General features: G+C 42.0%; 1 protein-coding gene across 1 annotated transcript in view; it reads right to left on the bottom strand.

Annotated features, from left to right (window-relative positions):
* The window catches only part of MAF (MAF bZIP transcription factor), a 228,885-nt gene that overhangs the window by 116,383 nt on the left and 94,089 nt on the right, over nt 1-18,413 (bottom strand). The window lies entirely within an intron of this gene.

Below are 18,413 nucleotides of genomic sequence, written 5' to 3'. Positions count from 1 at the left end.
GGTTGCATGCAAGGGGCAAAGAGGGAGGAGGAAGTCCCATTGCAAGGGCAGGTCCAGCTAATGCAACCCATTTGCACTAATGGGTTGCATTAGCTGGACCTGCCTTTGCTGAGTAAATTAAAATACTAGGAAAGAGGAGAGAAAGTTTTGCTGGAATTCTAATGGATTCATAGCAGGTTATTGCTATACCTACCTTACTTTTGAGGTGGCCATGGGGTTTTGTGAATGCCACTCCTCTCTGGGAACAGAAACAGCATACCTCTGAAAGCCAGTTGCTTGAGTAGGCGGCTTCTACAGCTTTTATATCTTGCTTGAGGTCTGAATCTAATTGGCTACCATTGGAAACAGGATACTAGACTACACCCAGTAGTGTAGTACACTCCTGATGTTCATCATAATCATATCCTGTATCTCTTATGATCAGGCAGTGAGCGCCATTGCTCATGCAGTCAAAATGGCACCCCTCAAACAAAAGAGAAGAGGGATCAGTAGGCTTAGGAGAACCCCAAAGTTTACAGAAGTTAAAAATCTGTTGGGGGGGGGGGGAATGGAAGGACAGCCTAGTGAGCAGCACAAGTCTGGGGAAGGGAATGGCAGGAAAGAAGGGATGGGATAGAATGCCTGGACTCTGGAGCAGGCCACTCTTGCCCTGGGACATTTTGAAGCAGGTCCCACATGAATCTTTAAAAATGAAGCCTCAGAGTTAGTGTGCTACTTCATACCAGTTACTGGGTGAGGGGCACCCTGGCAGTAGCCCTTGGTGAATTTATTATTACGGTTCAATTTATTTAGAATCCAATTTCTTGCCAAAGTGGCTTCTAAGCAGTTTACAAGTGCTAAACCAATTATAAACATATATCCAATAACTAATTACAAAGTACGCAATGAAAAGATTTCATCAAAATGTTAAAACTATCTGTAATGAAAGCATGGCATAAAAAGAAGCCAACTGAACAGCAAAAGCAGCAACTGAAATTATTAGAGCAGGAGGTTCAAGTCAGGAGATAAGGGGAAAGCTGGTCTAAACAGGTGTCTGTTCAAGAGCCAGCAGAATATCGATACTGGCTTACTGGGTGGACATGGGTGGGCAGAGGTGCTGAAAAGTTCAACAGTTCAAACTGCCCAATATTCCTTTCAAAGCCACCTTCCCGGTGGCACTGAGAAGAGAAATGCCTGGGCTTTGCCCAGATGAATCATTGCTCCCTGATGCTTTGTGGGGGGAATCAAAATGGCAGCTACCAGCAGCAGCCCAGCACTTCTTGACCCTGAACCTTAAATAATATAAAGTAAAATTAGGAGGTACTAGTGTTGGCTGTGGTGGATCCTCTACAACAGATCCAGTCCATCCCAGTTCAGCATGAGAGTGGCACTAAGTCTTTCCTGTTCCATTTCCATACCGATTCTGAGGCGGAAACAAAAATAAAAAGAAAGACATACTTCTAAGGCAGGCTGAGGTGTGCTACTCTGATAACAGATTTTTCTTTTCTTGCCTTTTAAAAAGCTCCCTAATGGGCAATTCAGCTGCCCACAGCCTGCAGTCACTCTCAGAGGGAATTTTGCCCATGTGGGCAGTCATGCTTCCTCCTGTACAATTCCATCTGAGAGGGAGTCCAAGCTGCCAGTGGCCGAATGACCTGGGAGAGCTTTTTAGAAGACAAGGGAGGGGGGGAACTGCCAGCAGACAGAGGCAGCGGTGCAGTTCTTGGACTCCTTTGTAAAGGACTGCAGATTCTTACACAGAAAACTGGCCTGCCAATAAGCACAACTCCCCCACCCAGCCACAACAACCGCCCAGACAACCTAAAAAGTACAGCATAAATTCACTCATACTGAAAGAGAATTTCAAGCAGTTAATATCTGAATTACAATCCCTGCAACATGTGAATCAAATAAATTATTGCTGTCCTTTGCCACAGCTCTAGAAGCCTCCTTATTTTCACTTGCCCAAATAATTCCTGTTTTCTGATAGCTTGGATTTCCCCCCCCCAAAAAGGGGGGGGGGTTAGAAACAGATTGTGCACATTTTTATACATGCTCTAACTATTATAGAAGCAACACACCCCTTTACCTGAACTTCTCATTCTTCGTGCATTTTAGTCTCCAAGAACATTTTGTTAAACGAGGTTCTGCATAATACATGTTTTACATGTTAATAATTCACTTCAGAGTTGTTACATCCTTGCTGTACATGGAAGTGCAAAATCATGCTATATGCAACCTGTGGAGTACACCCAGTTTCCCTCAAGTCACACTTTATATACTTGCGCTTGACTGTTCATGCAGTCAGGATAATGGGAATTATATGGAAATTGTGCTGCTCAAGCTGTTAGGAAGCTTTGATTGACAGGCGTCTGGACTTTGGGGGAGTACTATCTAGCTCATCAATAAAGAATAAGTAAGTAGAGCAACAACAACAACAACAACAACAACAATAATTTATTGTATTTATTTTTAAGAAAGTATGCTTTGCTCGATTGTACAAAGCCTCAAAGTGGTTTACAAAAAGGGTAAGAAGATAAAAAATCATCACTAAAAACAATTAATAATAATAATAATTTAAAACATGTAAGAAATTAAAATCAACAATAAACTAAAAAATGGATTAAAGCATTCTAAATATCTAGGTAGGCCTGCCTAAACAAAAATGCTGAAAAGGATGTAGTGAAGGTACCTGCCTGATATCAATAGGCAGGGAGTTTCAAAGTGTAGGTGCTGCCACACTAAAAGATTGTGTTCTTGCTAATGTGGAATGGGTAGTATGTGGCAGCTGTAACAGTGTCAATTCCCCAGATCAAAGTAGCCAGGCATAGGAGCCAACTCCTAGGGACCAAGGTCCCTTTGGCCCCCCAATAAAATATTTGAGGAAGCCCCCCCCCATTGCCATTCCAATAGTGTGTGTGCACTGCATCTTGCGATTGATTATGCAGGGCGGGACTTACCTTACCTACAGCTGGTACCCTTGAAGCCAAGTGGGCATATATGGGGTAAGGCGATCTCGCAGGCAAGGTTGTTAAGGTCTTGCTATACTAACACCTTGAACTTGACCCAGTAGCAGATTGGCAACCAGTGCAGATCTCTTGAGTGGAGGTGTTTTATGCTGACGAGGTTCAACTCCTGTCAACAATTGTGCTTCAGTATTCTGCACTAACTAAAGTTTCTGGATCAAGCGCAAGGGAAGCCCCACATAAAAGGCAATGCAGGCTTAAAGTGACCAATGGATGAACTACTGTGGCCAGGTTTAATTTACATGATTCACACCATTTTGTATACATTTTTTGGCTGGAGAACTGCATTGCAAAATTCAAAGTAGTGTGAATTTCAAAGGATAGCTGTGCTTCCATCCAATTTTTGTTTCAGGAAGTGTGAATTTCCAGAACAAAACTCTCCCCCGTTTCAGAATGCTTCCATGTGCACCACAATACTGGCAGAGGGGGGGGATCTAATCCACCACTGGAGTTGCCTCCAAGGCTGGTGTATCGTATTTTTCTATCTTCAGTTGCACGGCTTGTTTGAGATATGAGCTACTGCTGCGTTTACATTTGTGCCACTGCTTCAATAATCGAACGAGGCGCACAGTCCATCATGCATTAACAAGAAGCTTTGATTTGCCAGTGCCTCTTTAGCAACACTCTCACTCTTTCCTCATCCAACCCAAGAGGAATAAGCTTCAATTTCTTCCAGAAATTGGATGTTATCAAAAGGCCAGGTGCTGTGTGGGAAAACTCTGTGGCATCAAAGGCAAAGCTTTCTTCCTACAGTACCTTCAGAAAACCAAGGGCTACTTTCTAAGTTGTGATTTTGTGGCATGTGGTTGCTCTTGCAAGTTGTTTCCCATGTCAAACCATATTTCAAAAACTGTATGGGCTAAAGATATGTGGATGCATGTATGATTGCTGATAGGAGTGAGACCTTGTCAGTATATTACACCCCTTCTCAGAGATCTGCACTGGCTGTTGTTGTTACTGAGCCCAATTCAAGGTGTTACTATTAGTACTGTATATGAAATCCTTAATAGCCTCCTGATTTAAAGGCCTCCTTTATTCCACATGTGGACACTCAATCTCTTTAATATGTGGACCTGCCACTTTTACAAGTGCCACATAACATTTGTTCCCCGTTTGCAAGGAATCAATTTCTAAGCATGGTAGCTCCTAATCTCTGGAACTTCCTGCCAGTTACTATTTGGCAGGTGTCTTCACTACACTGTTTTCAGTCCTGTAAAGGTAAAGGGACCCCTGACCGTTAGGTCCAGTCACGGACGACTCTGGGGTTGCGAACTCATCTCGCTTTATTGGCCAAGGGATCCGGCGTACAGCTTCCGAGTCATGTGGCTAGCATGACTAAGCCACTTCTGGCGAACCAGAGCAGCACACGGAAACGCCGTTTACCTTCCCACCAGAGCGGTACCTATTTATCTACTTGCACTTTGACATGCTTTTGAACTGCTAGGTTGGCAGGAGCAGGGACCAAGCAACGGGAGCTCACCCCGTCACAGGGATTTGAACTGCTGACCTTCTGATCGGCAAGCCCTAGGCTCTGTGGTTTAACCCACAGCGCCACCCGTGTCCCTGTATCTCATAGTAATACAGGGAATGTAAGACCATGCATACCAAGTCAGATCGCTGGCCCATCTACTGACTGAATGGGAATGACTTCACCAAATGACAGTTTTCTGGGGTTTCAGACCTGGTTCTTTCCCAGCTTGACCTGGAGACGCCACATCTTCAACCACTGCTGTTCCTCTGCCACTGCTTTACTGATCTCCTAACCCAGCAATCACAATTTAAAAGTGCATTGAGCACATGTGCATATTGCTTTTAAAGACGGCCAGTCCTTGTAGAAAGGGCAGAGCAGTGGTAGTCACTGGGCAGGATCCTCAGAAAGGCAGTCAGAAGAGTGGGTGAATCTGTCAATTCTGGTTTCTCTCAGTTTTTCATTTTTTCCCCAATCTTAAACTCTCCATATTTCCACATCAGTTTGCAATTTGCGATTTATTTACTTTTTGTAAAGTCCTCGTGACAATCAACAGCATTTTAATGCAATTTTCTCAAAGATGCACATGTTGGTATGCATTTTTGCCTAATATACCTATTTTTGCAATGCCGTTTTCTCTAAAATAATGTGCTTTAGTATGTCATTTTCACAAATACATGCACACTTGGTCTATGGATTTTTATACAGATTACTTGGCTGGGAAACCGGACTGTGAAATTTAGAGAAGTGTGAATTTCAAAGGGTGGCTGCATTTTTTGTTCTTCTATTGTTTGAGAAGTGTGATTTAGAGAAGGCTCACATTTAAATGTGAACTGAGTCAAGGTTCTCCTCATCCCTAGTCGGAGGTGAACCCTTACAGGTAACAGATGTGCTTGGAAGAGGCAGGGCAAGGAGCTTTACTTGAAAATTGCTTATGTGTTCCCAAACGTGGGTTGGTCTTTCTCTTGCGATCCCACACAATGCTTCTATTTCAATTGGCATTTGCCAGCTTCTTTAATACATTCGTTTGACTGCAAAGGGTTCTCGGTGACTACTTTGGAAATAGCTCCCTAATGATGCTTGACAATGCCCTCCTCCCTTTGAAGGGGGGGGGGAATGCAGCTACGCAGGAGCCTAATCCCACAAAAGAAGGCAATCTTGTTAACCTCTGTCTCTATCCTTTCTGTTTAGTCACCACCTTTAATGAAGCACAGAAGAGGAGGAGGGAACTCAACCTCCGCAGAGACACAATGACTTTACATGATCATCTCTTGCTATAGGTGAAAGTACTGCACGCACGCACGCACACATCTTTATCTCATGCCCAGCCCTTTCTCCTTGCATCCCTTTAATTGTCAGAACTGGAGGAAATCCGGACTGAGGTAACTAACACTTCAGCAGCAACAGAATAGCTTCACTTTAGGCAATGAATTTTTAATAAGCTGAGACTGCAGAGGGAAATGTTTCGGGGCCGAGCTCTGCGCTGCTTATCTGATGGGGAAGGTCAGTGATTGAAGGGAGGGAGGGCATGGATGAGAGAACAGATCTGACAAAGCTCTTCAGCTGAGATTTCAGGTTGTCTCTCGCACAAGCAGACCTTAACCTATTACAGCCTCCTTTCCAATGTAGCCACTTGCATATGCATTCGTCCGGCCTTCCCCCTCTTCGTGCATCCACAATAAATTTAGAGGGAGGGAAGAGAGAGCTGTACTTCTCATTTTGCAGAAAAGACTGAGAGATCTGGGTGCTCCATTTGGTGGAGTGGTACTTAATTCTGTTTGCAGGGGGGAAATTGGTGGGGTGTGGCTAACAATAGGGGAGCAATTCAGTTCAGTTTGCATTTAAAGCAAACCTACTTAATTTTTTCATTTTCTGAAAGAATATGCAAACTGGAATACAGCCGTACTTCAAAATTCCCCTTTCTTTGAATTTTGCAATGCAATTGTCCAGCCAAGTAGTTTGTACAGAAATGCATATATTAGGGGAAAGTGTGTTTAAACATCATGTGTTGTTTTCACATTACGTTAGGGGAAACTGCTTTGCAAAAATATGTATACAGGCAAAATTGCATATGAAAATGTGTATGTTAGCAGAAATTCACAATGAAATGTTGATGAAGAAATAAATTTTAAAAGATGCACAAACTGATGTGGAAAACAGGAGAACTGTACTTGAGATTGGTAAAATGAGAAACTGATAGAAACTGAAATGGACCAATTTGTGCCTTACTCACGAGTGTCTTCCTTTGTGAATATTCTTCTGCATAAAACCTTCACTGCTGTGGGATGCAGCCAGATTATAATCAGTTATATATTGAGGATTAAAGGTAAAGGTACCCCTGACCATTAGGTCCAGTCGCAAATGACTCTGGGGTTCTGCACTCATCTTGCTCTATAGGCCAAGGGAGCTACCGTTTGTCCACAGACAGCTTCTGGATCATGTGGCCAGCATGACTAAGCCGCTTCTGGCAAACCACAGCAGCGCACGGAAACACCGTTTACCTTCCCGCTCGAGCGGTACCTATTTATCTACTTGCACTTGATGTGCTTTCGAACTGCTAGGTGGGCAGGAGCTGGGACTGAACAACGGGCGCTCACCCCGTTGCCGGGATTTGAACCGCCGACCTTCTGATCGGCAAGCCCTAGGCTCTGTGGTTTAGACCACCCGCTGTGGTATGAAACAAATGGTATAAAACAAAGTCATAGATGAAACACAGGATTATAGACATAAAGGAAGAAAATTTGCAAGATATGTTAATATGTGTAGTTTATGTATCAAACACTTTTGAAAAAAGAAATAAGTACCTGAAAAAGCATGAAATGTCTAAACAAAATTCAAACAACCAGGCAATGTTAAATCATATTTGTTGTTACCCTATGAACTATATTTGCAAATGCTTAGAAGGAATTATCAGTGGTTCCAGCCTCTGTGTATACTTTTCACATTTTTCTCTCAAACAGTTCTCTTTCCTACTTAACCTTTTCCTTTGTCACATCTGTATCTCACAGCTGCTTTACCAGGGTCAGTCTCTATTTTCTAGTGCCCATCTAGCCTTATTTTGCTTTTGTGGGGAGAAACATGCCCAGTGGAACTTACTCCAAACTAACCATGTATTTGATTAGAGCTATGGTCATTTCCCCTGAAATGCACAGGTTCCTATTTTATCAAAATATGCAATCTTGTGCACACTTAGGGAAGAGCAGACATTTGCTTAAGTCAGTGGTAGGGAACCTTTGGCACGCAGACCTAATTAAACCCGCCGTGTCTCCTTATTTAGCCTGCAAGGTGCTTTATTTTTTAAAAAAAACATGTCCACCCATCCATCACTTGATGTCATATGATGTCAGGTGCTAGACAGGTGACACACCGAATTCCAAAGGAAGAATGCATTCCTGATTCTCCCTTTCCATGTGCTGCTTCGCTTTTTGAATTTGGCACCATTCTCCATTACCATACACTTAATGCTACCAGTTCTTCCTTTGAAGCCTCAGCTGTCGCTTGAATTCAAGGGAAGAATCTTTGCCACCTTTTAAATTTAAACATCAGATTTTTGGCATTCAATAAATTTTGAAGCTTATTTTTGTGTGCATCAGAACATAATGTAATACTCTGCCTCAGATCAGAGCTACAAGTTTAGGCAAATAAGAGACATAATTTGGTAGAAGAGATGTAATTTGGCAAAATACATTTTGTCATATTAAAGATTTTATAATGTGCATAAATATTAATAAAAATACGCCAGTTCTGATGAAACAATACAAGACAAGGATGAACATGTCCTCTCAGATAAGCTGAAACCAAACACTTACTCGTTCTCCATTGTTTTGGTTCCTAATTTTGTTTTCATATGTGGAATGCTTTTGGGATTTTTTTAAAAAAATAATGGCTAGAGGCCTCAAAGGCTGGAAGTGACCTGGGCCTCTGCAGAGCTCTGAGAGGGCCTGTTCCTAATGAAGTCATTAGAAGCATGGCCAGGCCTGAGTCACAGTGGCTCTATGGAATCCAAATATCTTACAATGGCCATCAGTGGTATCCAACTGGCATTCTGCCACTGACAAAAATAATTTGTCAACAGACTGCGGAATGAGGCAATGTTCAAATATTTCCACTGCAGTCCTTCACCCCAGAAATCTGCCCTAGGGTGTTGGGGCCCTCTGGAGCTGATTTTAAGGTGTAGGGAGCTGCAGGGAGGAAACTGCCAAATATTGCCTCACTCTCCAGTCTCCTGATGTATTCCTTGTGTTAGCAATGAAGGGACACCAATTGGAGACCACTGTGAAGAGTTGCATCCCATAAAGAAGAAAAAGAATGTAATACCTGGCCTAGAAATGAGGATTGGGTATAAGAACAATTGACTTGCTGATCTACTTTCTCATTCATCCGTCATCTACATAGTACCCATTATACTGGGCAGGAGTAAGAGATAATGACATATATGGAGTGGGTGGGGGAAGGTTAGTAGGACCTCATTCTAGGGATGTATAAGGAAATAATCAACTCTATTGGAGAGGGAGGGGAAGCAGGCATTGAGGGGATAAAAGGGATTTTAAAGCAAAGATGTAAAGTGTTGATTAGGAAGGCAAATATGACAGGGGAAGGGAGGAGCAAAGAGAAAACTAAATTGCCCATGGGATGAATAAAACAATAACAGATTTGTTATAAGTAGGAAAAGGAGGGGAGATTAACAGGGAGAGCCTCTTGCACCACTGGAAGGAACATGCAAGGGAGTTAATAACACAGACAGAATCTCTGGAAGAAGAAATGGAATAATTTATTCTTGAAAGATCAGCAAGGCAGACCATAGGTGAAAAAGATAGAGATGGTCCTTCTTGTAGCAGAACCCAGAATGAACGAAAAAGGAAGTTTGTCTGCAAACCACAAAATGGCACAGCAGGGTGAACTGTTGTTACATCACCTTCTACACAATCGTCTCAAGGCAGCATGCAATAAAAACAGTAAAACCAAGTTAAATCACAAAAGTAGACACATCTAAAACAAAATTAAAACAATACAAATATAAAATAGATCATGGCAGAGAACTATTCACTTGTCTTAAAAAGCTTGTTGGTACAAAAATGTCTCCAATGTCCCCGTGGGCCCCTGTGCTAATCCACAGAACAGGAGCACCTTCACTGAAAGCATTGTTTGTGGTTATTACGGAAGAATCTCTCCTACAGACTGCAGGGATCTACCCGGTATATAAGGTATATATATATAAGGCATATTTGGGGCATGTAGGATCTACTGTGTTTTTTACTAAAACCCTGAAATCCACCAATCAGAGCAAGGTGTGAAATAGTGGCTTGGGTTAAGACTATACTAAGTATTAAGGACCAGGATGACTCCTTGCAAGTGTTCATTCCAGTAATTTGTGAAGCAAAAGTTGTTTTAAACTGTTCTTAATATTTTAAATGGTTGTGATGCAGCTTGGGTCCTTATACTGAAGAGTGGGTAATAAGTGGAATTAACAGCAACACTGGAGGCAAGCTCGCAATTCCTTTTGCATAAAAATCCATTCCTGGTTTTCCCTAAAGCTTTTCATTTCAGCAAACTATTTTATTTTTTAGGTGGGTGACTTTTTAGTTGCTGCTACTGTTAGACATTAGGAAAACAGAAACCTTTGCCAATCTACTGCAAGAATCATCTGGAGATCTACCAGTAGATCCAGATCTATCTTCTGTCAACATCTCTGGTGCAGATAGGCCCAAAGAACGGATCAGTACAGTCTCATATCTGATATGGCCTAGCCAGTTTTTGACAACAGCATGAAAGGCAGAAGGAGGATTTACAAAGCAGCGGGCATAATCTTGTGTGTGTGTATATGTGTGTGTGTGTCATTTAAACACAGCAGAGCACTCTAGATTGATGCTTAAGGCTAGCAAGTATGGCATAAAAACCATTGTCCTTGAAAGACTTCGGGAAATGGTTAGGTGATTAAGGGCAGATTGTAATGGTAAAACTTTATGGGTCAGAGAGGAGGAAGGTGATGTGGTGAGCACATCTTTCTAGAGGTCACCATTATGACAGTTCCGTATTTTAAACTGGGCACAAAAATCTATTCTGAAGAAGCACAATCGGTAAAAGGTTGGTTCTATATGCACCCACACCGTGGACGAAACTTAACTCTGGGCTGAAATCAATGTGAATTTCGTTTTCGTGGACGGAAGGATTAAGATGACGTGTGCCTTTGCAGATGGCCAAAAAGTGGCGGATCAGCAAATCCAACAACCTACAAGATTTGAGTCAAAGTCAAAGCGATCCTGGCCAAACCTCAGAAGAGCTGTCTGTCACCGCCTGGTGCTAAATACCTGCACCAGGATGTCTGCTCGCAAGAATGGAGTGGCGCCTTTGCAGTGCCAGCAGAATGTCATGGTTTGAGGACATTGTGGTGGCACAGAAGACTGCATCCCATTATGTGCAATTACCGGCATAGCTAATCTTATGAATGTGCTATTAGACCCATATTGAACACACCTTTTGGAAAGCAAACAAGAATAATGAAATCCTGACATGGTGTGCGTTTTACGTTATGTGCTACAAATTTACACCCTAGCCTAACCCAGAGACTCAGAGCACCCTTCAACTTTTTAAAAAGTTCCTCTCCTTTGTTGTGCATTGCTCTCCTTGACCTTCTGTGAAGCCTTAACCTCTTTAAAATGCCATTATAAAAAAGAGCAACAACATCTACACCAGGAGTAGCAAGAAAATAGATTGTGATCTTCTGGATTGTCAGATTATTTGCAGTTGATCGGCAGGAGTTTCTTAATTGCAATTGCTTAACAATAGTAAGGCATTCCCTTTCCATAAATTAGGCTATCTAAACCCCTCCCATAACTCTGTTGTAGGTATATATATGCAGGCCATCCCAGTGAATATATGCCCATGGGATGAAGCAGGTAACTGGCTGTTCCCCTAAGCCACATTTTTTTACATCTGACTATGGCTGGCAAACCTCAAACTTCTAGCAAAAAACTAAATCATAGACTTCTTCCCCAGCACAACCCTCACCTTTGATCCTGATCTGTCCTATTCTGTCCTCCAAAGCCCTCCCAATTTCACAAACCCATGTCCACTAAAAAATTGTACCAAAGAAGTAAGCTCAGGCCCAGGCATTCACTGCAGAACATGTGAAGCTTCTTATAGGAACGCCTTCTGAGTTATGTCACACACAAATGGGCAACATCCCCCAACCAATGCATGATTGACTGAGTTTGAAGGGGGCTGGTTCATCGCACAAAGTGTTTCCAATAGTCATCAAGCAGCCCATTCTTTGTGTGACAATCCAGCCCTGCCTTCAAAACTCATCTGATCATGGGCCTGTTCTGATCCACCTATGTGTCATGAAATGCACTACAGCAGATGCCAGTAGCACTGGTATTGATTTTAGGGGAGGGAAATAGAACAGATTCCAGCATCATAAATCCCTGACAGAATGAGAAACTAAGCAGTAGGATGCCTGGTGTCTTCACCATCTCAGGGGGAGCTGCAGCTGATTCTAGGATTGCTATAAAGGAAACCTACATCAAGACTAGAGATGTTGGTGCATTTCGGGAGTCAGGGAAGAGGGAGTCCTGCCCACTTACAACAGAGTGCAGGTCAATAAAGAACAAATGCAGCGTACGATAGGGAAGCTCTTTGTTGGGATTACAGCTTTGTGTTATTCATGCTTATCCCAACAAGCTGTTTCAGGCACAGATAGTGATCGCAAATTGATTAATTGATTAATCACACCTGCTAATTACATCTCACAAATAGGCAAAATTAATATTTCATGCTGGTCTTAAAAGGGATTAATTTCCTACAGATAAGCCAGAAAGATGGTGGGGTGGGTTGCACAAACGATGACGTGGAGGAAGTTTTATAACATAAGAAACCATTGTATTTAAGCAGGTAAAACACTAGTAAGAGTAACAGTTGGCAGCATAATAGCAGTCAGTCTCATTCTTAAAGTTTTTAAAGGGGAGATATTCACTAAATGCAGACACATATTTATTGTATCATTCATCACCTTTTCATCCTAAAGAGGGAGCAAGTGGTGCTGTGGTCTAAACCACTGCCCCTCTTGGGCTTGCTGATCGGAAGGTCAGTGGTTCGAATCCACGCAATGAGGCAAGCTCATGTTGCTTTGTCCCAGCTTCTGCCAACCTAGTAGTTTGAAAGCACACCAGTGCAAGTAGATAAATAGGTACCACTGCGGCTGGAAGGTAAACACCATTTCTGTGCACTCTGGCTTCCATCACGGAGCTCTCTTGTGCCAGAGGTGGTTTAGTCATGCTGGCCACATGACCCGGAAAGCTGCCTGTGGACAAACGCCGGCTCCCTTGGCCTGAAAGTGAGATGAGAGCTGCACCCCACAGTCACGTTCGACTGGACTTACCGTAACTGTCCAGGGGTCATTTACCTTACCATCCTAAACCATGCCCAAGATGCTATATGGATAAAATATACCTTTTATGAATATGTACAGGTATATTTTCCAAAGAGCAGCACAGTGATTTAGAATAGAGTTTAATTTATTTATTGCCTTTTCAGGAAGGAAGGAAGGAAGGAAGGAAGGAAGGAAGGAAGGAAGGAAGGAAGGAAGGAAGGAATAGTGTCCCAGGCAGCACACAAGATAAACAATGACTGCAATACAGAAAAATAATTAGTAAGCATTTCAATAACAATGGCATCTAATTATTTCATTAATATTATTACCTACAAACTAGGGGAATTCTCAAAGTATTAACCAAATAACCAGTTATTCTGCACTAAATGGGATGACCCTTTCACCATCTGCTTTATGCAAGTCAGAATGTTCTCTTCCTGAGCAGTTACATTTCACCATGCAAGAGATGGACAAATCAGCCTCCTTTCATTCTGTGTGAGTTTCATGTCCCTTCCATCTATTTTTCTGTGGATTTTTTTAAAAATGCACAAAAAACCCCTCAATTAGATATGTATTTTTGTATGGACCAATAAAATGCACATTATGTGTGCACATTCTCCTAAAATAAGCATTTTGTACACAATCAAAAACACTCATTTTTTTTGCACACATTTTTGGGAACAAAAAATTCGCCACAAAATTAAGGCAAGCGATACAATTGCTAACAGCATACCAATCCAGGTCTGAATCCAGTCCTCTCTACTACAGCATCTCTCAACCACAGAACTTTAAATACTAGCATGCTTTAAAAGATGTAAGAAAACTAAAAAAGACTTAATTAAATAATGTAATCACCTAATCGACACACACTGGGCTGAGCCTTTCTTAACTTTTAAGTATGCTTGTGTCCTGTTGAAGTCAATGGCAACAAATGACACTTTTCAAGCTGCAATCATCCCTGGGAGTAAGCCCCACTGAACTTAGTGGGACTTCTGAGCAGGCACGTATAGGATTGCACTGTAAGTTTTACTGATAGTGGGGCTTCATTTTTGCCCCTCTGGCTTGCACCCTTCCTCACTGTTTACTACTGAGCCATGGCTGGCCCCAGGAACTCAGCAGGGATGTGGCTGCATTTCAGCATTTGACGAGCACCCTTAGCCCTGAAGTAGTAAATGGAAAACTGTAAATTCAGCACCTTCAAATACTAAATCGATTTTGTCTTCTTTTACTGTAGCAGACGGCTACAGCAAATGACGCACACCTAGGAGAGAATCTCGATCTTGATTTTTTACAGCAGTCTTTATGAAGCCTGTATTCAAGCGTGTGAGAACTGCTTCCTAGGAATGCCGAGCCCTTATGAATAGGAAATTCCTGGAATTCATTTTCTTATGATACCAGCAGGAATGCTCCTTCACAATTTCTCCCCTTCTGTCTTGTTTGCTTTTGCAAGAAGTTGTTGTTTTTCATTTCACTAGGCAGAAACTTGTATTGGGTAGCAGCAAAGATTATCAGTGAATGAAAGCAAAAAAGACACAAATAATTAAGAGGCTGTTGAGTATTGCACGAACAAGCCTTGCAAAGTTTAATACGACTATCTATTTCCTATTCTGGTTTTTGTTTTTTGTTTTTTTGCAACCCTACCTTCATAAGGAAAGTGAGATTTTTTAACCTTTCTGTGATAGCAGGAAATTCAATATACTATAATCCCCCCCTTTTACACACACACTTATAAAAAACCATTTGCTACTGCTCATATGAAAACAAACTATTTCATTAATGAAGGCAAGACACAGACTTGAAATGGGATGAGTTGGGTAGGATTGCCTTGTAGGGGCTATTAAGTGTTACGTTATGACATGTGTACATATGGACAATGAAAGGGCAAAAAGCACATACTAAATAGTCCCTTGCCCCTTTTGACTAGCCCATATAAAGGCAGAAAGCAGGCTAGCCTTTATATAATGGTCCAACATAAATGATGCTGAAGTCAAAATGCCAAGAACAACATACTATCACCTTCCCTTAGGTGCCTTGGAATTTATTCCATTTCTCCTCTCTTCACTTCATCTCTGACAATGCCGATTTCGTCAACCTTTATTCATGCTGAATATGTCCACATAGGTATTACACCAGTCGCCAACACATCTGTGCTCAGATCCAATGTTCCACAAGTGCCACAAATCACTCACTGAGACCTAAATGAAGAACTCCCAGCTCAAACATCTGTTTGCGAAATCAAGAACCAGCCTCAGAGGCAAAAACTCTTCAAACCTCCCTATACCCCTCACAGGAGAGATTCCCAGGAAGAGTCCCAAGGGTCAGATGGAGAGGTCTGGGGCCTGCATTTGGCCTCTGTGCTTAGTGGTTAGAGTGCTAGACTAGGACCAGAGAGACGCAGGTTCAATTCACCACTCAGTCCTGAAGGTCATGGGATGATCGTGGGCCTTAGTCAAAACGATAACCCAGGGATAAAATGTGTGTGTGTGTGTGTGTGTGTGTGTGTGTGTGTTTGAGAGAGGAAGAGACCATTGTATATGTGACCCTGAACTCTTTAAAATGTAAAAAATAAAAATATTTTTTTCTCTATCTGGCAGGTACCCTTTTGGAATTGAAAAACAATTGAGAGACAGATTGTGTGAGGTAAGTCAAATCATAGCCCTCTCCCCAAATCACAATGCATCTTCCCAGGCCACACCACTCAAAGACCATACTCTCACACCCTAAATGAGTAATGCCTCTTAGAATTATAGAATTGTAGACTTGGAAGGGACCACAAGGGTCATCTAGTCCAACCTCCTGCAATGCAGGGATATTTTGCCCAGCATGGGTGGCCCTTGGACTGAAAACAATTCACTCCTAGATTAAAAAAAACTTTCAGACAGATTGTGTGTGTGTGTGTGTGTGTGTGTGTGTACTTACACACACACACACACACACACACACACACTCACAAAATTTAAATATAATTTTATATCCCTGTGAAATAAATAGCATGTGACTGGTACAAAAAGTGCTGAACATTTCTTTATCTCCCACCTACGTTGTGGAACTAAACAGAAACAATAAGTCACAGTGCAAGACAAATAGCCCTGATCTGAAACTGTCGACCACAGCACATTTTTAAAATTTGTATCATGGTAGAAAGGCTTCTCTAGTGCTGAATGTAGAACACAGGTGCAGAGTAAAAGATCTACATTTTCTGGATAATGAACACACACACAAACCCACCTCTCCCCAATGTACAAAGACCATGGTAGATGCACCCACACCGCAGAGTAGCTCCCAAAGCTGGATCTTTAGAGAAAGGGGAACACAAAGAACTAATCTGAGAGCATTTTGACACTCCTTGCTAAGACTTTCAGGATTTTCATAGTGTTTGCTTATACAGGACCTCACCAGCTGAAGCATACAAAGTTGCAATGGAAACAAGCCACTTTATGACCACATTGGGGAGAATTTATCTTGTCGATTCCATAGGTACATATGCAGATGCCTTATAATTAGTCGGTCCATTGTTGCAATCTATGGAAGGTATTTGCAGAATTTGTACTATTAAAACGGAAAGGTGTGTTGAAATTTGGGAAGGTTGGATAGTTATAATAGAATGGCCTCAGGGTGGGGTGCACATTATTATTATTATTATTATTATTATTATTATTATTATTATTATTATTAAAATAATAAAAAACAAGGGCACCTCAGAGGAATAGGGAATGAAAGGAAAAAAATAACTGAAAATGAAAAGAAAGAAACAAAGAAATGGATCCATCGCCCATGCCTGCACTGTGTCCCCCATCATGCTAACACACACACATTTTCAACACACAAGCATTCTTTATGTACGCTTCTATTACAACAATATTTGTACACACAAATAAAAAACAATATGCAGGAGGGCTTCAAGTGCACACTGGAAATTTAATGTAAAGGTAAAGGAACCCCTGGCCATGAGGTCTAGTTGCAGACAACTCTGGGGTTGCGGCGCTCATCTCGCTTTATTGGCCGAGGGAGCCGGCATACAGCTTCCGGGTCATGTGGCCAGCATGACTAAGCCACTTCTGGCGAACCAGAGCAGCGCACGGAAACGCCGTTTACCTTCCTGCCAGAGCGGTACCTATTTATCTACTTGTACTTTGACGTGCTTTCGAACTGCTAGTTTGGCAGGAGCTGGAAATTTAGGCTTGTACAATTAAATAGAATTAAAGCACTCTGCCACCCTAGTTGGACTTTGCGTGGTTAGGAAAGTGACAGGCAAATGTACCGAAAAGCCTGAGATGAATAAATGACTAATTGGAGGTGTAGGAACATTCCACAAGCAAGGTGAATGCAGGATGGATGCTCACAGTCATATAACCTGCCTGCAAACAAATCAGAACAAACGTTCAATAAAGACCGGACATAGTCTAACTTCCACATAAGCTCTACACAAGCAAATCAGAATGAATGCTCAATAAACAGCTAATCTGGAGGAGCCCAGATTTGTTATTTAAACTGGCCACAGGATCCTTTACTGTTTTACCTGCAACAAAACCAAGAGAGCTTCTCTTCCAAGTTTCTAATTAAAGCCTCCTCTCCCCTCTGCTGCCAGCCATGTAGAAAGAAGTGCTGTGTTTATATTTCTTTCTCAAATATGCATACGTTTTATAGAAACTTTCATTCTCTAACCAAACACTACACCTGGCAGAATGGGAAGGAAACAGGACAGGGGGTTGAATCGCCCATCAAATACCTCCACCAAATCCTGCCCTCCTTCTTTAAAGATTGTTTTGTCCTGCTGTGTTTTTTGTTTGTTTGTTTGTTTTTTAGAAAAAGAAAAAGGAATCAACAAAGACAAAATTATCAGGATGGTGGCTGGTTGTTTCAGTGGAAGTTCCTCTTCCCTAACATTACTCTCCTTCGAGGCAGAAGTCGAGCCCATCAACATTTCAGTTGAACTCTAGTCACCGCTCACTCACAACCCCCACAGAGTCATCCCGGTTCTATATTATGCTGAGAAGCATGAATTAAGTTACTTCCCCTATCCAAAAGAGCATTACACAATCAGAGCCTTACTGAAGGGCAAAAAAAGAGAGATAGAAATGTGAATGTCCATGGGAAAATTGTACAGGCCCAGAAGTGGTGATATCTCACTAAATTGGGCCCTCAGTGTGCGGTCGTTGTGGAGATGAAAAGTGGCCAGAGTGTGTAATATATATATGGGATATGGATAATAAGGAGTGCCTGCTATAGTATTCATTAGGCTTCTTTTAAAAACATCCCAAAGAACAAAAAAGCCTCTGTGCATCTTTTCAGTCAGATTTTTATATAACTTTTGATGCTGGGCTGAAATCCTTGCACAACCCTTGCAGTTTCTTGAAAATATTCTGTGAAAATGGGGTCTGGTTTTCTGCTGCTTTCTTTGAGAAGCGGGGCTGTGTCTGTCATTAGGCAGAATGAGGCAGGTGCTTGAGGAGGGGGCCTGCAGCAGAAAGGATCAATGGGGATTCATGCTACACAGCCTACCTTTGCCCCCTAAGCTAGCCTGTAGTTCTCAGGGGCAGTAGAGGCCACCATCACCATCACCAGTGTTAAA

Source organism: Podarcis vaucheri (genome assembly GCF_965113315.1).
Source record: "Podarcis vaucheri genome assembly, chromosome: 7".
Classification (NCBI taxonomy): Eukaryota; Metazoa; Chordata; class Lepidosauria; order Squamata; family Lacertidae; genus Podarcis; species Podarcis vaucheri.
Note: the sequence above shows the minus strand (reverse complement) of the source record. Positions and strands in the feature narration are given on the sequence as shown.